At 48.8% G+C, this 22861-nt stretch overlaps 1 protein-coding gene across 1 annotated transcript in view; it reads left to right on the top strand.

Moving 5' to 3' along the window:
- The first annotated feature begins 10845 nt into the window (after positions 1-10845).
- Spsb4 (splA/ryanodine receptor domain and SOCS box containing 4) overlaps positions 10846-22861 on the top strand; it is a 77534-nt gene continuing 65518 nt past the window's right edge. The window contains exon 1 of the mRNA XM_041677312.1: positions 10846-11443. The gene's annotated coding sequence lies outside the window, so the exon portion shown is untranslated. The remainder of the gene's footprint in view (positions 11444-22861) is intronic.

The raw sequence follows: 22861 nt of genomic DNA on the forward strand, positions 1-22861 counted from the left end.
AGCAAAAACTGAATCTTTGAAAAGGTCAATAAAAATGATGGGCTTTTAATGAGACTGGAGGGAGGAGAGGAGGAGGGCTGGGGAAAGAAGGAGAGGAGGAGGGCTAGGGAGGAAGAGGAGGAGGAGGTCAAATTACCAAAATCGGGACGGAGAGAAATGACATTGTTGCTGATTCTGCATGTATTTGAAAAGATAATGAGGAAATCGTAAGCCTTGCTTGATGTTAATATTTTTTTTAAGATTACATGAAATAGAACGATTTCTTGAAAAATATAAATTACCATAGTTTGCCCTAAAACAAATAGATAGCCAGAATAGCTATAATAAATCTTTTAAAAATAATTACCTTCTATTTTAAAAGGTAGAAGACCCATAGAGAAGACCCCAGGGTCAAATTATTTCACCAGTAAATTCTATGAAACTTTTTCGTTTTTGGATAAGGTCTCGCTACGTAGCCATGATGGCCTACAACCAGATATAGAGACCAGGCTGGCCTTTTGCAGACCTCCACCTCCTGAGTGCTAGAGTTTAAAGGTATGTGCCTCCGCGCCCAGACTATGAAACATTTAAGGCACGAATAGCATCCATTCTACACAAATCTCTCCAGAAAACAGAAGAAAAAGGGAGTATTCATTGTTTAAAGTCAGACTGGCTTGGTGCTGTCCCTGGACAAGATGTTACCAGAAAAGCACAGCTAAAAGCCACCACATAAAACCTCACGAGCAGACAAACAGAATCCAACCACTCACCAAATGGACCTCATGAGTTGTATGTATATATGTATACATGTAATGGTAATAGTTCAGAAGGAGAGGTTATGCAGTTGGGAGGGGGGTCGGGAGTAGAGGAAGCATTGAGGTGGGAGAGGGAGGGATGGGAATGATGCAAGGACAGTACTGCCTAAAAGTTCTTGAAACATTTTTCTCAAGTTAAAAAAAAAAGAATGAATGCACCATGACTAAGTGGGATTTACAGCAGGAATGGAAAACGACTTCCACACTCAAAACTCAATCAGTGCAATTCACTCTGCGAGCAGACTCAGAAAAAAGGAAATTGGGGAAATCATGGACCATTTGAGAAGGTTGGAGAAACAGATGGGGGAGGGGGAGATAGGAACTGCCATTCAGAGCACGTACCTACCATCATACCTCCGGACCAACCGGTCAAGTGTTGAGGCCAGCCCTGGCCTCTGGTCATTGGAGACATCACTGCTAATGAGAAGGGCCATTGCCAACCCTGTCCATCATCATGGATTTGTTCATTTCCTGGGTTTGTAGAGTAGCTGGTTCCAGCTTCAAAGACCCAAAAGGGTCCTGCCAAGCTGCTGCCGGGAAGACTGAACGGCACAGTAGCAGCAGGGAATCCTGTAAGTCTAGGAAGCTAGTTCAGCCGCCCTATGTGCAGAAGTGACAAATGTCACAGAGAAGGGACATCTATGAGTTCCATTTTATGGGCTGCAATTTGAGCTCCTGGACATTTGACAGGAGATCACTGCTTGAAGAGGAAGTACCAGGCAAACCATTATATACATCACCTTTAACCCTAGAAAAACAAAGGTGATTTTTAAAAAAAATCAAAGCTGAATATCCTGTGCCACCCTCTCTGGCCAGACCACCCCCTCACGTCACAACCCAATGTCCCCAGGTCTCTACGTACGTGAGTGCTCTAGACCATAGCTAGATTTGGGCATCAACATCCTGCACCAAGTTCAGTGCTCACTGATGAACTCGGGTGCCTCTGACACTGACCCCTGGCGGTCTTTCTTACAAGAGATCAGATCAAGTGTTTCCAAAGTCCTTAGATGCTGAGACCTCTGGATTTCATGAACTCTCTTTGGAGACTCAAGGCCATCTCTTCACCATGAGATTTTGTAATGCAATGGACCAGAATCAGCATTCCCATTCCAACATGGAGAAATGGGGCCACAGCAAGGGAAGATTCAATAGCAAGAAGACTGGAACCAAGCAGGGGAAACATCAACTCTCTTAGCTCTATGTCCAGTTTCAAGGGCTCGTGAAGCAACCTATAGGCTTGACTATCTCCACCCTTCCAGCTCAGGCTACCTGCAGTACACACACCATCTCTTAGGTGGGTTCCTTGTGGGGGTGATCTTACAGTCTTGGCATCAACACCTTGTGGTGTCTACTGTAACTTAGGTTTTACCTTCGCAGATTCACACAAAGCCCCTGAGAGCCTCAGCACAAGGGTTCCAACTCTGCCACACATTGCCTGGGCCTGACAAGCTTCTAGGGACTCTGATGCAAGCCTTTGGGAGCCATGCACTCCTGTATCTTTCATTCCTGTAAACCCAATACCACAGACACAGCACTGCTAGCTTGAGATGCAGACCACATGTGTGTTAGCCTGTATGCTGAACCTGGAAAGGGTGCTAGATGGGGTGGGGGTGGGGGAGCTTTCTAGTAAGGAATCCTCCAAAGGTGCACTCAGTTTTTGCTTTCTCTTTTCTTTTTTCTCTTTCTTTTTTAAAAAATATTTGTTTGTTATGTATACAATATTCTGTCTGTGTGTATGTCTGTAGGCCAGAAGAGGGAACCAGACATCATTACAGATGGTTGTGAGCCACCATGTGGTTGCTGGGAATTAAACTCAGGACCTTTGGAAGAGCAGGCAATGCTCTTAACCACTTAGCCATCTCTCCAGCCCTCTTTCTTTCTTTCTTTCTTTCTTTTTTTTTTTTTTTGGTTTTTTTAAGACAAGGTTTCCCTGTGTAGCTTTGGAGCCTGTCCTGGCACTAGCTCTTGTAGACCAGGCTGGCCTCGAACTCACAGAGATCCACCTGCCTCTGCCTCCTGAAAGCTGGAATTAAAGGCCTGTGCCACCACTGCCCGGCTTCTGCTTTCTCTTTTCAAATGACTGCATTTTCACAAGTCTGACCCTTTGGTGAGGGGTTGCCCTCAGCACACCATTCCTGCTGCCTCTAAAACAGGAAGTTCACAGTTTTCAACTTTCTTCTTTTTCTCACTACAAAGATAAACAATAACAGCGAGCACTTGCCAGTCAGAAAGCCTGCCATTCTGCCAAACACAGGTCTCCTTCACTTTTAGATTCACTCTCAGTCACATCTCAGAACGCTAGCAAGAATGAAACCAGTCTTTTCAGAATATAACTTAAACGGTTTCTAGACCAGCTCAGGATGGAGACCTTGTTCCCTTCTGAATCTTCAGTTCTCATCATTCTGGTCTTCCAGACTCCAATAGGAACACCTGAAAAGTTTTGTTTCAAACACTGTTGTGTAACAGTTTCCTCCAAGATTGAAACATTCCAACCTGCAGGAAGCTCTTTAAACTGAAAGGTTAAACAACTTAAAAATAGCTTCAGGAAGTCCCTGAAACTGAGCAGACTCACTAAGAGCCTCCCTGCCAGAGTAAGCAATAAAATCTAAGAGTCCCCCTCAGATGATTGAAGCCAAGTGGCAAAGAAGAATCTCTGAGCCTGGCAGTGGTGGCGCAGGCCTTTAATCCCAGGACTCAGGAGGCAGAGGCACGCAGATTTCTGAGTTCGAGGCCAGCCTGATCTACAAGAGCTAGTGCCAGGACAGGCTCCAAAGCTACACAGAGAAACCCTGTCTCAAAAAACAAAACAAAACAAAAACAAAAAAAAAAACCCCAAATAAGCAAAAAAGAATCTCTGAAGAGCAAAAGCAGCAAAAGACTCTGATATCAGACCAGCACTGCCTGGAAGCGGCAGACAATAGCCAAGCTGGCTGGAAGAGGTCTAGACTGAGTCCTTTGGAAGGGATGCTCTCGACCCTGTTGAGCTGCCTGCAAGCTGTGCAGTGTGCTCCAGGTTTTCAGCTTTTGTTAGCTGTCACCTGGGCTAGAGTGGGCTTTGGTGATGAAGCTGTCTTTGAGTCACTTATGCTCCTGTAAATAACTTATCACCCGTATCCTGTAAACAACTCCAATAAAACACATTGGTTTAACAACTTGGTTGGTGTCTGTGCTGTACTTTGCTGTGTTGTGGGATCCCTTTGTGGGTGAGAAGACGTGCACAATGCATCTACCCCAGGAAAAAACGTCATGCAACAAGCATTCTTTGTTGTTGTTGTTGTTTAGGTTTTTGTTTTTTCTTTAAAGACAGGGTTTCTCTGTATAACCCTAGGTGTCCTGGAACTTTCTCTTGTAGATCAGGCGAGCCTCAAACTCACAGAGATCTGCCTCCAGAGTGCTGGGATCAAAGGTGAGCACTACCATTGCCCAGCTACAATACACACTCTTGACTTTTGTAATCCAGAATTCCAAACGTTTCCATATTCCTTCTAGAAACAAGTTCCCAAGGCCTAAGAAACATGTGATTAGTTTCATGACAACTTCACTTCTTAGCACCAGCTTTCTTCATGAGTTGCTCTTCTTGCTTGTGTAACCTATCAGACAACAGCAACGGAAGGAAGGAGAGGAGGGATTGTTTTGGTCTACAGTTGAAAGGTACGGTCCACCACCGCGGGAAGGCTTGGCAGTGGGAGTATAGGGCGTCTGCCTTCAGGAAGCAGAGGACAATGAATGCCAGCATCCATAATGAAATCAGTAATCAGCTCAGCTTGATTTCTCCTATTTATTCAGTTCAAGGCCACAGTTGATGCCAGGAAAGATGGAAGATGATAGGTAATTCTTAAGTAGGTAGATCGCTAGCGAAAGAGGTCCTGGATTAGATCAGGCTAAACCCCACCTAACTTCACTTTGATTTTCCCTGACCCCAAGGCCAGCTCTCTCCAGTGCTCCAGGGGGCTTTTCTCAGTGGTAACTCCAAAAGTCCCCCCTCTTGTCTCATCTAGTCTGGTTTCTGCTGTTACTTAAAGTGACTCAACCAAAAAGAGCATCCTGCACTGCTGGCCCAATTCAAAGAAAAGGGACCCAGTTCAAATCTACAACTCTAGTAAAAAATATATTTAATGGGCTGGAGAGGTGGTTCAGAGGTTAAGAGCACTGACTGCTCTTCCAGAGGTCCTGAGTTCAATTCCCAGCAACCACATGGTGGCTCACAGCCATCTATAATGAGATCTGGCGCCCTCTTCCAGGCAGACATGGAAGGAATGTTGTATACTTAAATAAATAAATCTTTAAAAAATATATTTAAAAGTCCAGAAGAAGAGTAGGAAAAACAAACGATGCTTTAGCTCTGGACCTCCTTCATGTGCTGTGGTGTGTGTGTCTGTTTCTCTCTCTCTCTCTCTCTCTCTCTCTTTCTCTCTCTCCCTCTCTTTCTCTCTCATGCTCATGCACACTTATGCTTATGGATCAGATGTAAGCTCTGCAGTGCCATGCCTGACTGCTGCCTTGTTCCCCACCATGACGATCGTGGACTCACCCTCTGAAACTATAAACAAGCCCCCATACACACTTCTGTAAGCTGCCTTAGACATGTGTTTCATCATGGCAATGGAGAAGTACCTAACAGAAAGGGCAAGTTTAAACTGATGATTGCAGTGTGCCATGAACTTGGACTACGGTTAATTCCATTCTGCTAATGCAATATCTTAAATATGAAAGAAACAAGCAAAGAGAGAAGCTGGCCAAGGCAACCTCCCTACCTTTTTCCATCCTTTGTCTCTATTTCCCTTGGCTTTGTCTTTAATCACTCACCCTCAAAGCCTTCTTGGCTCTCTACTTCGTACCAGGCCTTAAGCAGAATGCCAGAGGCATTGGGATGAATCGGACAGTTCTAAAGCTTCATTGTCTTTATTGAATTATCACACTGTAGGCCATAAATATTTACAAATATCATTTTGGCTCATCTGTTTTTGTTTTGCTTTGCTTTGTTTTGTTTTCTTTTTCTTTTTTTTTTTAAAAAAAAGAGTCACTGGCAGGTGCAAGAATGTGATCTGATACACCCCAGAGGGTCTATGATGTCAGAACAAATGCTGTGGGATTTTCAAAGCGGAGGACATCACCCAACCAGGGCTACTAAGGAAAACATATAGAACATTGTACCTTGGGAAATTAACATTAACAAGAAGAGCATGTAGGCTTGTTACAAAAGGTATAAAGATGAGAAAGACAACTTTGCCCGTGAAGTGCTCCTGTCTTTGAGTGGGGACAAGAAAAGAGGCAACAGCAGCAGTGAGGGGGGAGAGACAAAAGCCACTCACTGGGGGTCATCTGTCACCTGTGGTCCAGAAAGCAGGCTTAGAGGCAAGTCAGAGCTACCTGGGGTAAGTCCACAAAGGGAAAGGGTCAGTGTGTGTCAAGGCCAGTGTCAGGGAGAATGAGCCGGTACACTTCAGGAATTCTGTGGCCCATTATGTTCTGTCCCAGAACTAGATGACAAGAGGTAAGGCTACCTGAATGGGCAGATCAAGCACCACTAAGACCATCAAGTGGAGCATGGGAGTGGCCTTGAAGGATGCATCATGATATATCTCTTAAGAAGACTGCTCAAGACACCTAGTGGAGATGACGGCACCTGAGCTGAGGAAAACAGGGTCTTCATGGTGAGCCACCCCCCTCAGGGTCCTACCGTACTGTAGATCAAGGTAAGTGGCCTATTCCCAGTGAAGACAGGCAGCGCTACACTCCCTTGTTCCCGCCCTGCCACAAACCTTATTCCGGCAAATTCTGTGCTCCCAAATGCCACAGAACTCATAACTTTTATTCAGCTGCTGTAAGACTGTGGTGAGTATTCTGTAAGACCAAGAGTCTCAGGTTTGACAGCTGACACCTGGGTAGTCGATAGTAAACCAAGACCTGGAAAAGCAGAGGCAAAAGAAGGCCGATTCATGACTTTCATGTGTCCAGTTATGACACTGTGCTACATAAGTCTGTATGACTGAAAAATCTAAAACGGCTGTTTTGGACACCATCTCATAGACCTTCTGCTCCACGCATGATTCTTCCTCATTCAAAAATTCTAAGAATGCTACAAATTTTAGCTTCCTAGTAGGAAACATAAGGAAAAGATTTACTAAACACCTACTTTGTAATATGCTACAACATAACACCATACTCAAAAGAAATTCTTCTGTCCCTAATTTTCAAATGAGAAGGCTCAAAGCAAACATCTCTAAACTGAGATTTAAGCCCCTGTCTGATTGGATATATGTCCATGAAATCTTGTGCATTCTTTGGAACGAAACTATGCCAAGTTCATCCAGGATTTATTTTAGAGGTATTCCCTGGCAATTAAGAATATCTTATCTTAGTTATCCGATGCCAATTAAGAAACAATACCCAAATTCAGAAGCTTAAAACCACAAATATTTTCTTAGCATTTCCACCACTCAACAATCAGTATAGCTTACTTTGTACCTCTGATTTGAGTATCTTTGAGGTTGTAGTCAAGACATCAAAAGGACTGCAGCCTGATGGGAAGCATGAAGGCTCCCATGGTGGCAGGCTGAGCTTAGTCCCTCACCAGGTTTCCTCATACCACAACACTTGGCTTCCTTCAGGGGACGATGCCAAAAGAGGAAGAGAGACATTGAATGTCTCTGGTCTTTTCATTACCCAATCCCAGGAGGGACATCCTGTCTGTCCTACTGTGTTCTATTTGTGAAAATCAAGACAGCAAGTCCAGCCTACACTTCAGAGGAGGGGGCAGGATGGGGCTATCCAGGGTCAGGGATTACCAGAGGGCAGTTTATAGGCTGAAGACTTCAGTTTAGAGAGCATTTGGTCAGGTTATCCAGGCTGTTTCCCCAACTGGCGAATTGTTTCCTCTTCCTGTGTGGCTGCTTCCTCTGAATAGAAACATTCTCTTCAGGAGGCAGGAGAGAGGTTCAATAAGACTCCAGAAGGCAATACAACTTAGAAGGCCCAGAAAGCTCATGAAAGCTACAGGATTCACAAGGCCCCCTCTCAAGCTTGTAAAAGCCGGGGCCTAGAAACTCTTCTGACTACACTACCATCTGTGCAGAGAGCCCCAGCGATATGGCTTTCTTGCACTGTCATCCACATGGGAGTGGTGTAGGAGGTTCTTCTCTCTGTGTGTTGCTTTCATGGGTTGAATAAAGAAACTGCCTTGGCCTTTTGATAGGGCAGCACTTAGGTAGGAGGAGCAGACAGAACTGAATGCTGGGAAGAAGGACAGAAGAAGAATCGCCATGGAGCTGCCAGAGTCAGACATGCTAAATTTTTCCCGGTAAGCCACAACCTTGTGGTGAACACAGATTATTAGAAATGGGTTAAATCAATATGTGAGAATTAGCCAATAAGAGGCCAGAGCTAATGGGCCAGGCAGTATTTAAATGAATACAGTTTCTGTGTGATTATTTCGGGTGTAAATTAGTCAGGGCAGCCGGGACAAAAAGCAGGCCCTCCCTCCAACATGGGAGTGGGCTTTTGGTGATAGCCTTGTGCCTCCCATGCTCCTATTAGTAACCCCAACAAATTTCCTGGTTCCTCAGACTAGACTTGGGTGGAATTATTCCTCTGGTCTGTCATGGATACCCTATCTGGAATGAATAGACATCTGTTCACATTTCAAAGCTGGGGACCTCCCATGTCCATGTTATTCTGGGGGTGGTGGTAGAGGATTTGGGGAACTTCAATGATACCTGGGGGTGCTGTTGTGCCCATTTCTTGATGCCCAAATCACAGTCACATTTGTAAATGCTTGTGTAGTGAACCTAGCAGGCACATGGGTGTGTGTTTGAAGGGGGTAGTTTTTTCAAATTATGGCTCCTGAACCCTTCCCACCTTATTATTTTTTTTAAGATTTATTTATTATTTATACAATGTTCTTCCTACATGTAACCTCCATGCCAGAAGAGGGCACCAGATCTTACTAGAGGTGATTGTGAGCCATTATGTGGTTGCTGGAAATTGAACTCAGGACCTCTGTGTTATTCCCCAGAAAACCTCTGAGCGTAGTTCTCCTGGGGAACTACACTCTGGAAGAGCAGTCAGTGCTCTTAACCTCTGAGCCATCTCTCCAGTCTCCCCCCCCCCCCCCACCTTGTTCTTAAACTGTTGTGAAGTCCTCCAGCAAGGAGGAAGGAATGGATGCTGGCCATTCCTAAGGAGAGGAACCATCAGCTGGAGAGTCTTGGGTATTTTGCTGTCTTCAGGTTTATTTTGTTTTAAGTGCATGAGTGTTTTGCCTGAATGAATACATGTGTACCATGTATGTACCTGGAGCCAGTGGAAGTCAAAAGAAGGCATCAGATTCCCTGGAACTGAAGTTCTGAATGGCTGGGAACTGAACCCTGGTCCTCTTCAAGAGCAACCAGCACTCTTCACCATCCAAGTCTTCTCTCTTGTGGGGTTTTCCTCAGTTCCCGTCTCATGCTGTCCAGGTCTGTCAGTACCACAGCGACTGGCAGAGCAGATGCTCCAGAAACATCCTGAGGAGGGAGGGGATAACAAGTCAGTGTGTGCACGGGTCATACTCCTTCAGTAGCTCTTCTGTGCAATCAAAAGGGTATACAGAGACACACAGGTACAGACAGACAGACCTGCAAACATAGATGTAGCAGTGTAAGCAAAATCATAAGTGTTGTGCGTACCTGCCCCGTCTACCCCTCTGCCTCACCACTGAGCAGTCCTGATGGCTAAAGCACCTCTATTGCTCAGACCTCTGTAATAGCTGCCAAACTGGCCTGTGCCATCCATCTATCTAGTCACTCTCCCCTGGGCTATCTTTCTGGACAGCAAATCTGTCAAGGTCAAAAGGCCTACCTAACTGATCTTGGCGAAAAGCCAAGCCTTCTGGATAGTCTCCAAGACCCTAAGTAGCCCTCCCGTTTCATCTTACCTCCTGTTTTGGTTCCAGCCATACCACAAGCTGTTACAGGTACCTACATGAGACTATCGTGCCTTCCGTGTCTAGCAGATAATTCATGCAGCCACTTCCACAAGGAAACATTCTCAAATCGCGCTCTCCAGTCTGGGACAGGAACGTTAGAGCCTGAATCAACACATTTTCCTCACAGGACTGGATTACAGTTGCTTGTCTTCTGTGTCTATGGAAAAAAAAAAGAAAAAAAAAAACAACCAACCAACCAACCAAACAAAAAACCCGGACACTTTCTGATCTAGAGTCTTTGCTAGAAGACCATCAAAGAGAAGTGAGGTCAGTTAGGACTGTGGGATGGATCTGATGTTAAGTCTGGGATCGCAAGCAGGTTGCCCTGGCCAGGAATCTTCACTTTCGTCAAGGAAACAAACGTGGAAGAAGTACAGAGGGTCCCTTGCTTTGGCCACACCCTCTTCCTTATCTCTGAGCTCAGGCTAGGGAGCTGCCCAATATCAGCGCCTGGAGTCTTCTAAGCAAAGAGCCTTCTCTCTGGCCTCAGGTGGGGGGGGGGGGGGGGGGGGGAAGCGCCTTGGAGCAGGTGCGGCATGAAATTGGCTTTGAAAGATGAGTTGGAGTCTGGCTTCAGAAATAAAGTGTGTGTGCCTAAGGCAAGGGGTTATATTAAAGCATTCTCTTTCCACGTCGCTGTTTCCCACACGCCATGAGTACAGAAACCAAAGCTCTCTGGTGACGGTGGTGTCTCCTCTCTTTATCCCCCGCCCCCAGGAGCATCCACCTCAGCTCTCCAGACACGCTTGAATGAATGGGGAAAGACCCGTGCGCATGAATGAACGCGTGTGTGAGCGAGTATCCAGGGCAGCCAGCCGGCAGATGAGTGAATGGCGTCCGTGCCACTTCGGCTCAAGGGCGCGGGCGCGGGTTCCACTTCCCACTCCCGCCAGCTGGTGGCCTCCAGAAGGTGGCAGAGGCGGCAGCGGCCCGAGCTGGGACGGCCCGGGCGCGGGATGGTGGGGGAAGGGGCGTTCCCGGCGGCCGCGCCTTCCGCGGCTATTGGATTAGTGGCCTTCAGGGATGAGCTCAGCCGGATCGGCTTTCAGCTGCAGCCTCCGGGCCGGCCGGGAAGGCGGGGAGCGAGCGGCCGTGGAGGAGGAGGGGGAGGCGGCGGCTGCAGCATCCAGAGCTGGCCCTGGCAGTCGGCGCGCCCGGCGCACAAAGGCGCTCAGCCCCTGGGGAAGGCGATGAGCGCACCGCAGCCCGGGCCCCGGCCACCGCTGCAATCATCGCGGCGTGCGCCCGGGGCGCTAGGGAAGAAGCCGGGCACTCCAGGGACTGGCGGCCGTAGTGCGGCCCGTGCGCCCTAAGCGCGGGACTCGCCACTCTCCGGGTCAGGCGCCAAGCTTCGGGGAGGCCAGGGCGCCGGCTTACGCGCCCCCCTGAGATCGGTGCAGTCGGGTGCTTTACCACCCGGGACCGGACCTCGGAGCCCTCTTGCCGCTCCTGAGCGCCAACTTCGCCAAGAACGTCCCTAACTCCAGGGCACCCTGCGGGAAGAGAGGGCTCTGCTGCCGGGCACAAGCCGAGAGGACGCGCCGCTGGCGGAGAAGCCAGCATCCGCGGGGTCGCTCGGGCGCCCCTGAGTGGGCAGCAGCGGCATCTGACCTCTCTCCTGGGAGTCCCGGACCTGCCAGCGCTGGGGATTCCTCCCGGGCAGGCGCTCGCCCTCTCTTTTATGGTAAGTGTTCTCCAGCTCCTGCTAAAGGGTGCTCGCCGGCCGGCACCGGTCACACCCGGTGCTCTTGGGGTCCCTCTGGTCGCGGTCCACGGGAATGTTTCTGCAAATTGTGACAATCCAAGCTGGTTGGTTTGCGCCGGGGCATTGAAGCCAGCCCCTGGTACTGTGGGTTTGAGACAACACAAAAAATTGCTCCCGAGTCACCCGGCTATGTTTCGGTCGTACATCCGTCACTCTCTGGGGTGACCTTGGGCCAAGCACCACAATCTCGATCTCCTCATCCGGAAGATGGGGGTTATGATTTTGCCCATTTTACTAGAGTATTGGAAGGAACTGCAGGGTGGTGCGGAGACCTGCGCCTGGCATTCGGGAAGCACTCAGTCAGACACTAGCTAGCTTTAATATTAGCCTCGTGAGCTCCAGCACATCATTCAACTTCCCGGAGCTGCGGCAGCTGCCTCAGCTGTGTGGCGAGGACAGTAATTTCTGGGGGTCCGCTCGTCGTTGCGGAAGCAAAGCACCTCGCTCTCACTAGGCGCTGGTGGTGATCATTATGGTTTATTTCCGACACTGGGGCAGTGAAGACTGATTGCTCGGCCGGACGAGAGCGGCTCGCGGCCGTGGGAGACAAACTTGGAGAGAATAGGGAATCAGCCCTGGGCGAGGAGCTATGGGAAGCAGGGGGGAAACCAAAGCCCAGAGTGTGACGAATATGTCCACCCTGGTTGAGCCAGGAAAAACAAGGGACCCCAAACATCTGGCTGGTGAGGGCCAGGCAGTGTGGCTCCCACCGCCCGATGGTCAAGCGCGGGCTGCTGAGCCAAGAAGAGAGAAGAGACACATTTGTGCAGCTGTCTCTAGAACTCTTGGCACTGCAGTCCTGGGCTTGAATTCGAATTCTGCTTCCAGCACCAGCCCGAGGGTGTGACCTTGAGCTGGTTCTCTAAGATTCGCAGCTCTTCCGTGCCTCCTTTCCCCACTCTTCTCTCTCCCTACTCCAGGATTTGGGTGTGAACTCCTCCTGTTATCTTCCCACTCATCCTCCCCCCCCCCAAAGTTGTTGAGACTATTTAGATCTGAAAGTGGGTAAGGGAAAAGTTAACTCTTTGCACCCTGCCCTGTGGGAAGCACTCACCCCTGAGGCTTCAGATTTGTTTCCTCACTTTGACACTCGGGTCTTTCAACTAAAGCCTGCTGTTTCTGTTACTCAGGCTGATGGAGGATCCTTCAGACTCTCTCCACAAGACCCTTCCCCAAGCCATTCAGTATTGATTTGGGGCTGCAGATAAGCTCACTTCGGAGAAAAAACAAAATGTCAAAAGCGTGATAGAAACAGACTTTACAGGAGGCCACAGTTCTTGAGACACACAGGCCAGTTTCATGTTTAAGCTTCCATTATTAGCAAGGGCAGTAAAAAGAACTCAAGCCTTTTGCAAGCTGTAAACAAAATTCACCAGTCATGCCGCCCAAATAGCCCCCCAGTTTGCGTTGCTCTTTAATTCTAAAGACTGATGCAGTCAGTGACATAGAAATAAAATCTGCAGGGAAAAGCACTTGCCAAAAGCAGTTGAAAGCCATGAGAAACTGGGGAAAGAGTTGCTACTTACTGCGACGGGTTCATATCTTCCAATTCGTAACAGGTTTGGGGTGTGTGCTGGGAACGGAACCCAGGTCTTTGTGCAGGCTAGACAAGTGCTCCACCCCCGAACTCTAGCCTCAGCCCAAAATGTGTAAAGAATCTTCAAGACAAGCAAGTGCCCCAAAGGACAAAGGCTACAGACAATTCGTGCGCACGGAGTGAAACAGAAATCACACGAAAACCTGTGTGCCTTGCCTCACTCAGTTAGAAAAAATTGTGTGCAAAAGCCATCAGACTCGGTTGTTCAGACATCAGATGAGCAAATAGTAATAACCGTTCACCAGTAAGAAGCCTTTATCCTTAAAAACGTAAACAGACCAAATTCCTCCCTAGTTAGAACTTCCTCAAGGCTGCCAGGAGTAAAAACTGAGCATGCCCTGTAGGCCTGACTTCCACGGGCACCACCTTCTTTCTCATTCTCCGTCTCTCCCCCACCTGAGACCCTGGCCTACGATCTTGGTTTTGCTCCAGCACTCCCAGGGTTTATTCCTCTCCGGACTCTCACCCCACCCCAGTTGGTCACAGGTCCAGAACCTTGTCATCCTTCATGGAAATCTGTTCTGGAGACTTGGTTCATCTCCCAGGATGTGACTGTGGCTAAAGCTCAGGCCCAAGGCAAGGTCTTTGCCCCTTGAGGAAAAGGCTCAGTGCAACTCGCCGTACTCCAGTTTGTTAATTTTTTTCTAAGCTGTCTGGCTCACTGCCACACATCGGTGCTCCTGAAAGGGCCGTCCTCTGTTGGCACAGTAACAAAAGATCTCCAGGAGCTCCCTAGATAGAACAAGAAGCTGGATGTGGAAAATCAGGAGGGTGGAAGGACCTAGGTCCAAGTCATCAGAAGTCTTTCCTGGTAATCTTTTTTTTTTTTTTTAAAAGGTACTTAATGTATGCACTTAACTTGTGTGAGCATGATCGTTCATACTCGGCAAAAAGATCAATAATAAAAAATTAAAAATCTAGCAGCATATTTAAATAAAACATGGTCCCTGCATGAGCCGACAGACTTTCCTGATGCTGCTCTATTTCAGGCGTCTGTTCTGGGGCTGCAGGAAGCAGCTGTCTGGCCCATCCTTTGGGAAAGACCCCAAATGAGCTGTCATAAACTTTGTGGAGTGTTGATTGCATGGGATTGATTCTTGCTTCCCAGGTTGAATGTGGAACGTAACCCACATTTCAAATGCATACCTCAGTTGTGGAAAAAAAATTCTTTTTGGTAAAAATACAAATGATTCAGTCCATCAAGCATTTCTTCTAGTTTTTTTTTTTCTCTCACCTTACAGCCCATGCTAGACTAGACCTCACAGTGGATCCCAGGCTGGCTCCAAACTCTCAATCTTCCAGACCCCTCCAGGTGTGGGCCATCACACCTGCCCGACAGGCACTTCTTAATGCAGACAGGTAGTGTGCACAGGACTGGTCCAGAAGATGGGTGGCCGTCAGGTGGACACAGGTTAGCCTTCTAGAAAGAAGCATGTGATGCCGGAGACATCCGTGGGACTAGATTGTTAGGATGACATCGAGGGGCAGAGAGATGCAGAGAAGGGTGCACGGAGGTGTGCGAGGGTGTCAGTAGGCAGTGGCAGAGAGCAAGTCCCCGAAGCTTGGGGTGAGAAGGGGTAAGCCGACTTGAGAGCTCAGTATCACCGCTTGGAGAAAGACTATAAGGAGGGATTGACTGTGAAGCCCTTGGGTGTCAGCCTAAGGAGTGCATGCTTAAATGAGAAAGTGGTGGGTAACTGGATTGGTTAGAGTTCCAAGATGAGAATCATAGATCCTCCCTGGGAGACTGCTCCAGTAATTCCACTAAGGTAGAAACCAAGGGGGACGAGAAGGTACTGAGTGGGAGCGACTGACAGAGAGGAACCTGGATTATGGAGATGGAGGAAGCTGAGCTCAGCCCAGGTCACGTGATTCTCAGATATGCCACAGTGTTGGGAAGGTGGCCACGTGCTCGGTGGAAAGCTTAGAATGGAAAGACACACTACAGAGTCATCAAAGGAGCATCCAGAATGGCCAGAGGCTAGGTGAGGGAGGGCAGGCAGGACTAGGGACACTGCAGAGGCTAGGTGAGGGAGGGCAGACAGGGCTAGGGACATCTGCAGAGGCTAGGTGAGGGAGGGCAGACAGGGCTAGGGACATCTGCAGAGGCTAGGTGAGGGAGGGCAGGCAGGGCTAGGGACATCTGCAGAGGCTAGGTGAGGGAGGGCAGGCAGGGCTAGGGACACCTGCAGAGGCTAGGTGAGGGAGGGCAGGCAGGGCTAGGGACACCTGCAGAGGCTAGGTGAGGGAGGGCAGGCAGGGCTAGGGACATCTGCAGAGGGATGCAAGGACAAATTTAAGAAAAGATGCACAGAGAGGAGGGGACAGAGTCTTAGATGTTGCCTTGAGATGTTGCACGCGTAGAGCAGGCAGGAAAGTTGGTGTGACTTCTCTGAGTGCCATGCGTTGCTTGCAGTAGTGCAGGGCAGCTCCAGCATCACCTTCGTGGGTTGTGATCCTGTGAACTGCGTTTATGGGGGACCACACCTCTGCCTTTTAGAGAGGTGAGTGAGCTTGGCCCAGTTAGCTGGCCCGTAAAGGCGTTCCCACCTGTTAGCCACAGTCTGTGCGATAAGTGAGGGAAGGATAAGAGTCCTAGGGGTGGAGCGCTTCTCACAGGCGGGTCCCTCCTGTCTGCCTGCATCTCCCTTTTCCTCCCTTCCTCTTTCCAGGCCTGATGTCTGCAGCACACCCAGAGAGATGCCCCAGGCTCATGAGAGGGATTCCTAAGCGCCTGTTGCAGTCCTCTAGATTTCCCTGGATGCTCGAATGGTCCTGCTTCTCTCTCAGGAACGCTGCTTTCAGACAAGTGCTTATGTGCAATGAGTTACACTCATCTTGGGAGAGAAATGAGGGGTTAGACATGCAGATGACTGGTTCCTTTAATAGATGGTTTCCCCGAGGGTCCCCCCTGGCAGCCCTTCCTCAGCCTCTTTCTCCCATGCTTTGCCCCATTGTGAACCAATGCTGGCCTCACAGAGAACAGCTGTGCTACAAAACAAAACCACAGGTCCCCACGGCACCGCCAACTGGGACTTCCCATGGTCCCTCTGGATCTGACCTATGTCTCTATCAAATGACCTTGTACAGCATGCCAGCCTGGTCACTACCACCCAGCAAACCTCCTGCCTCCCAGCTCCTGCTCTTCCTGCTGGCTTGCAGCTGAGCTTTTATCTTCCCTCCCACCCCCCAGCCTCTGACTCTGTGTGGGAGGAGGATTCCCATGGAAACCCCAGGAGGAGGGGAGGCCGGGGAAGCCTCATTGATTGAGCTCTAAGAAGATGGGACCGGCAGGAGTCAGGAGCCGGCCCCACCTGGACTGGACAGATGGCTGCTTTTGTGAGTGCTGGGGGAAAAAGGCAGGCAGGCCAGTTGTAGAGTGAGCTCCCTGTGCGTATTATGGGAGAATCTAATGGACATCTCTGATTAAAGCCCTGAGGGGGGGCATAGTTTATTCACTGCTGGTAGGTTCATTCTGAGTGATCATCTTTTAATAAAATACCCATCCATTTTAGTGTTTGTGGCAAGAAAAGCTCACAGACCGTCCATAGGCCCCGGGCCCAGGCAGGTCTCATTAGCCCTGAGGTAGCGTGATGCTTCAGGTATGTCTTCCTACTGCAGCTGCCAGGTCACTCACCCATCTTTTTGTCTATACCAGACCCTTATGGATGAAGTTCTAGGAAACTCCATCTGGGAAACTCAGTTCCTGTTCTGGAGGTGACCCAGTCCGGCTCCTCATGATAGGTGCTGTGATAGGGACAAGCACAGGAACTCTGAGAGCCTGGAGCCAGACAGGGGATGTGTTTGTCCAAGAGATGTTGATGGCCAAGCCGAGTGGAATTCTCAGATGGCGCAGGGGGTAGACGTGCAGAGACAGGGAGGGACAATGGCAGCCAGCCAGGGTGATGGGGGAAGGGGTCCAATGAGGGTTGTGGGCTGGGGAAGAACTGTTGAACATCCTGGGAGGGTTCAAGTTGGAACCTTCTCTTAAAATCCCTAGGCGGACTCGGGAGGCAGAGGCAGGCGGATCTCTGTGAGTTCTAGACCAACCTGGTCTACAAGAGCTAGTTCCAGGACAGGCTCCAAAACCACAGAGAAACCCTGTCTCGAAAAACCAAAAAAAAAAAAAAATAAAAATCCCTAGGTGGGAGTAAGCAGAGAGCGTGGTCTGGTCTGGTTTGTGTTTTTATGAAAGCGCCTTCCCACCTACTAAAGGGGCTTCAGTGGTGTTAAACTGCCTTGCTTCTGCAGTCCTTGTCATTGTTCACAGCTGCCATGGGTGTACTTCCCTAGGGGGGAGTAATTGGGTTTTATACATTCCTCTAGCTGTGGATCCCTAGGGGGACAGCATTACCCCTAGTTAAAGGAAATTATGAAACTTGCCCTGGTCCCTGACCCCAACAAGGCTAAACCCCGAGGCCACACTGAAGGGAGGGCACGTCACTCAGCTGTCACCAAATGCCTAAGGTCATCAGGGCCCTTGCAGACAGACCTCTCCCGTCTTGAACCCAGCCAGCCAGCCCACTTAGACTTATTTGACTGTAGAAAGCACAGTATAACATGCAAAGCACCGAGGCTTTTGGAAGAGTGGGGTAAGGCTGCTTCATGCTGCCTCGCTGCCCTGCTGAGTAGTAACACCCACTAGGGTCCCGGGAAGGGCCATCGACAATCTGAGTTGTTGTTTTCCTGCTCGGTCATGACTGAAGCCTCCGAATGAAGTGAATGCTTCAGATAATGTCTTTAAGTGTCGCCACTGGAGCATGGCATACTCATTCAGTTTGGTTTGGGAAGTGGATTCGGGACTCTTTGGTGTGGGAAGTGGATTCGGGACTCTTTGGTGTGGGAAGTGGATTCGGGACTCTTTGGTGTGGGAACGGATTCGGTACTCTTTGGTGTACTTCTTTGCTTACTGGGTTTGTTCCCACCAGAAAGTTAGATTCTATTGTCTGTCCCATGTGCCTGGCCATGTGCCACATGCTGCAATAGAAATGAGAGGAGAAATGGGGTTGGCTAGAGGGAAGGAGTGGGGACGAAGCATGGTAGAGTCGCAGAGGTGCTGTGTCCCCAGCTCTCAGCTGCAGAGCGCCTGGCACACACAGGGCATTTTCTGCATGTTTGTTCAATGGATAAAAGAAGCAGAAGAGAGAGGAGCAGTTTGTGTGGAGTAGACCGGCAGGTGACAGTCAAGAAGAGCTGCTCAGAGAAGACGGCATGGACAGTGCTCTGTGTCTTCAGTGATGCTCTGGTTCTTTGCACTGAGAGCCTCCCCGAACTGGTGGCCTCCTTGCGACAGCCTATCTATGTGCCTGCCCTGTGTGCAGTCCCTGGAGGGCATTTCTCAAGACAGGAGGTGCTTCCTGGGGGACACAGAAGTGTAAGGACAGCTTTTGTTTCTGGGTAGGTGGCCTCAGCAAAAATCAGATGACCAGGTCTAGAAAGATGTTCCTCCTGACTAGTCTAGGGTGCACAGAAGTTGGAGTAGGCCACCAGAGACTTGGTGGATCAGAGCAGTTTCCCAAGAGAAGTGAAAGAAGTCACCATGCAGGGACCCCGCCTCCAAATACCTCTACACTGCAAATTCTGAGCATTTAGCACAGATATTTACGCCATGGCAGAATTCGGCAGCAGTGGCAGGGGACACACACAGCTTAAAGGGACCCTGTCCTTCACAGGACTCCTGATGAGGATACTGCTGGTAACCAGACAAGCAGGGAGTCAACTGCTTTAGTGAGGATTCTCAGCAGTTAAGTCTTTGCCCAGTGCCCGGCAGATGGGCAGAAGTCAACCTATCTAGGCCCCCCGGCTTGTGTCCTGTAGTACTGCTGCTGGCTTCCTCTAGCCTTGACATGAATGCATGTGAAGACCCTGTACTGGGTCTGTTTAGATGCTCGCCTGTTTAGATACCATGAACAGTGGGAGACTTGTCTGCCACTAATCGGAATAAAAACTTGGAGGGAGACTCTGCCAGAATGACCCAGCATGGGACAGTCAAGAGCTGGGAAGGAGCTGTCCCAGGGAACCTTCTGGGACATCTGCAAAGTTGTCATGCTGTATAAGTGGATATAACAGGGAGGCGATGGGGTCATTTATGCAGAGTGGTGATGACGCCCTGGAAGGAACTGGTGAAACAGTATGGAGGAGGATGTGATAGCCCAGGTTTGCACAACCAGCCACCCTAGGCCTGCTGTTTGACTAGGTATGTGACCCCGTTCACATTATACCGTGTCTCTGAAGCTGTGTCCTCCTTTGAATGAAGGAGCATGCTGTCTGCCTCATGGTGCCCGTGGGGAAGCTGACAAGCTGACTGGCATCTGTAGCATCCTGGGTTTTCCACTGCATCCATAGGCTTTATTTTCATAGCTTTATTCAGTGGCCTCTCAGGGCCTCTTTGTGGGAACTCTGATCCTGCTACACATTGCCTGGTTTCAGTGGCTCTCTGGAGCCATGGAGCAAACCTCTATGACCCACTTAATCTTGTGCCTCCAAACCTAGTACCTCATAGGCAGTGCCGACAGCTTCAGTTATAGCCTGGTGGTCTTGGCCACAGCTGTAGCGGCCTTTGTGCACCATGGTGGTTGGATCTGGAATCGCTTTCCTAGTGCTGATACTTGAGCGTAGTGATGGAGAAGCAGGAGAGATCGGAAGCAGATGAGGTTTTGAGTTCAGGATGGGACCAGTTCTGCCATCTTTGAGCTATGTCTCTTTGACTGGGCAGCATCCCACCCGCACTGCTTCAGTTCCAAGACTGTTGTTACAGGAGCAGAACTCATGAACTGTGGAAGTGTCAGGTTGCAGCTCTCTTGCCTCCCAGTCTACACCCTTTGGCAGCCGTGTATAGACAGACTCACAGGTGTGTCCTTGGACTCATGTTGGGTCCAGCAGTTGCACCCTCCCCATTGTGGGCCCCATGATCCACACACAAATATTGGTGTATCTTTTACAGCTTGGTTGAGGCTCAAGGGATGGGTAAAACCAGTAGAAGACTAGTGGACAAAAGCAAGAGATCTCCTAAAATTGTCTGGGGGCATCCACTTTTGCGACATTTGGGGCCCATCGTTGACCCTATCCTCACCTCCTGAACTCTCTCCTCCATGCTAATGTTCCTTATTTGTTGGATTCCGTCTGTCTTTTGACTCTTCCATTACCAGTACATTCTTTTTACTCATAGTGTTTCGTAAGATGTGTGCTAGCTACTTTTTCTTCCAGTGCTGTGACAGAATACTTGATAAGAAGAAACTCGATAAGTAGAGTTTATTTGAGGTTATAGTTCAAGGGGACACAGTGCGTCATGGTGGGGAAGAGAAGGCTACAGGAGTAGAAAGGGGCTGGTTGCCTTTTATCCGCAGCCAGGAAGCTGAGACAACAGAGAGAAATGGAGGAATATCAAGGAAAGAGTAGGGAAGATGCCAAATCCTATAGCTCCGTGTCCAGTGCCTGGGACTCATGACGAAATCATCTGGGCTCCAAAAAGCTTAGGTTAGCCCAGTCCTCCAACTTTTCCACCTTCAACGCATGCAGCATCTCCCTTAGGCCAGATCTATGCTATACCTTTGCTCAGTAAGTGTCCCGTGGTTTTGACATCTCCTGGGCTCTCCAGGGAAGCATAGATTTTTTACCTTCAAAGCTGCATAGCAGTGGCCTCTCTGGGCCTTTTTGTGAGAACTTTGCCACTCCCATACAATGGCTTTTTGGGACCTTAGAGCAAGCCTCTGTTATCTTTAATATCTGCAAAACTAGTACCTCCCGAATAAAATAACACTATCAACTTGAGATATAGCCTGGTCACCTTGGTCATAGCTGTAGTGGCCTCTGTAATGCCTCGTTAGATCTGGGGCTGCTTTTCTAGGAAGTTGTTGGGATCAGGGAATCCCTTTAGCTGCTTTCTTGGTTCAGGTTCTCTCCTTTCAATTAAAGTTGGCGTGTGTGATGAGTGGTGTCTTGTTTGCACGGATCTTTCCTATTGTCCTAGTAATAGAGCAGGAGATTTTTCTTTAATGGAGTTAACCGCATTAACAGTTCCAGCCTCTCTCCTTTTGCATCTGCCTGTTCTGCCACTTTAAACGTCCTCATTGCCTTAGTTTATTTTCTGTCGCAGTGACCAAACACCATGACTAAAGTAACTTACAAAAGAAAGCATTTAGTTTGGGCACTCATGGTTCCAGAAGGTTAGAGTTCATGCTCATTATGGCAGGGGCCGTGGCAGCAGGCAGGCATGGCAAGGGAGCAGTGGATGAGAGCTTACCTCTGACCTATAAGCAGCAGGCCGAGAGAGGGTGAGGGAGAGACTGGGAATGGCGTGGGCTTTTGAAACCTCAAAGCTAGCCAGCCCCCTGTGACACACCTCCTCCAACCAGGCCACACCTCTAAGCCTTCCCAAACAGTTCTAACAATGGGTGTGTGTGTGTGTGCAAAGCATTCCCATATATGGGCCTGCCATTCTCATTCAAACTACTACACTCATTCACTTTCTAGCCAGAGGGCACATTTAAAAAATATTTTCCTGCCCCATTGTCCCTAACATTCACTGCAGACCTGGATAAGATCGGTTAGTTAGTAGCAATAATTCCATAGCCTGAAAGTTACCTCTCCTTAGAATTTCCTCTGCCTAACACATCAGTGTGTTACTTTTAAATTGGGCCTCACTCAAGTTCTCAGGACAGGGGCAGGGTGAAGCCATATTCTTTGCTAGAATAGCACACACATGGCCTCTAACCCAGATCCCAATAGGGTCCTTGTTCTGTTCTGATATCTTATGAGCTGGGCCTCCACTGCCCACATTTCTGTCAGGATTCTGGCCTTTCAAATTCCCACCAGGATACTTTAAGTTTTGCTACAGTGTTCTAGAGGTTTTTTTGTTGTTGTTGTTTTTTTGTTTTTTTGTTTTTTTTGTTTTTTTTTTTTTTGTAACCCAGTGTTCCAAACTCTTTCGAATTTCTCCTTCAGACAAATCCCAAAAGCCTAAACCCACATGGCCAGATTTATCAGAGTGGTGGCCTCACTTCTCATTACCGTGTTCTGTATTAGTTACTCTCTGTCATTGCTATTGGCAAAAACACTTAGCAAGAAACGATTTAAGGGAGGAAAGGTTCAATTTGGCTTACAGTTCAAGAGGCTACAGTCTGTCACACTGAGGAAGACATGGTGGCAGGAACAGGAAGCCAGCAGGTCATGTTGTATATGTAGTCAGGAAGCAGAGTGGATAGGAAGTGGAATTGGCCTGTAAACCCTTGAGACCCACCTCCTGAGACCCATTTTCTCCAAAGGGTTCTATCGCCTAAAGATTCCACAGACATCCCAAACATTGCTACCCCCAGGGATCAAGTGTTCATACACAGGAACTTATGGGGGACAGTTCACATTCAACCCACAGCAGGTAGGCTGATCATTATTTTAATCTATCTTCTAGCTGGCTGTTAAGAAACAACTTTTCACTGCAGTGGAAAGTCGGTTTTGTTTTTTTTTTTTTTTTTGTCTTATCAGCTCAGTGAAGATCCAATAGACAAATGGCTCCTTGCAGGAGTGTAGAAAGGCGGACAGCCTTGTACATCATGGACCTGAGTGTATTCTGGTCAACTCAGGGGATGGTAAATGAACTCCATCTTTCAAAATGGCAGATGCACTGAATCTAGCAGTTTCATTTTCCCCACGTATTTAGCTGTGCTCCCAGTGGTGCCCAACGTTTTATACACGTGACACTCGGCATTGTTTGAATGGCACAGTATCCAGGGAGAGCAAATAGA

This window comes from Microtus oregoni, unplaced genomic scaffold (assembly GCF_018167655.1).
Source record: "Microtus oregoni isolate MIOR12 unplaced genomic scaffold, Mior012 000028F_ref0000031, whole genome shotgun sequence".
Classification (NCBI taxonomy): Eukaryota; Metazoa; Chordata; class Mammalia; order Rodentia; family Cricetidae; genus Microtus; species Microtus oregoni.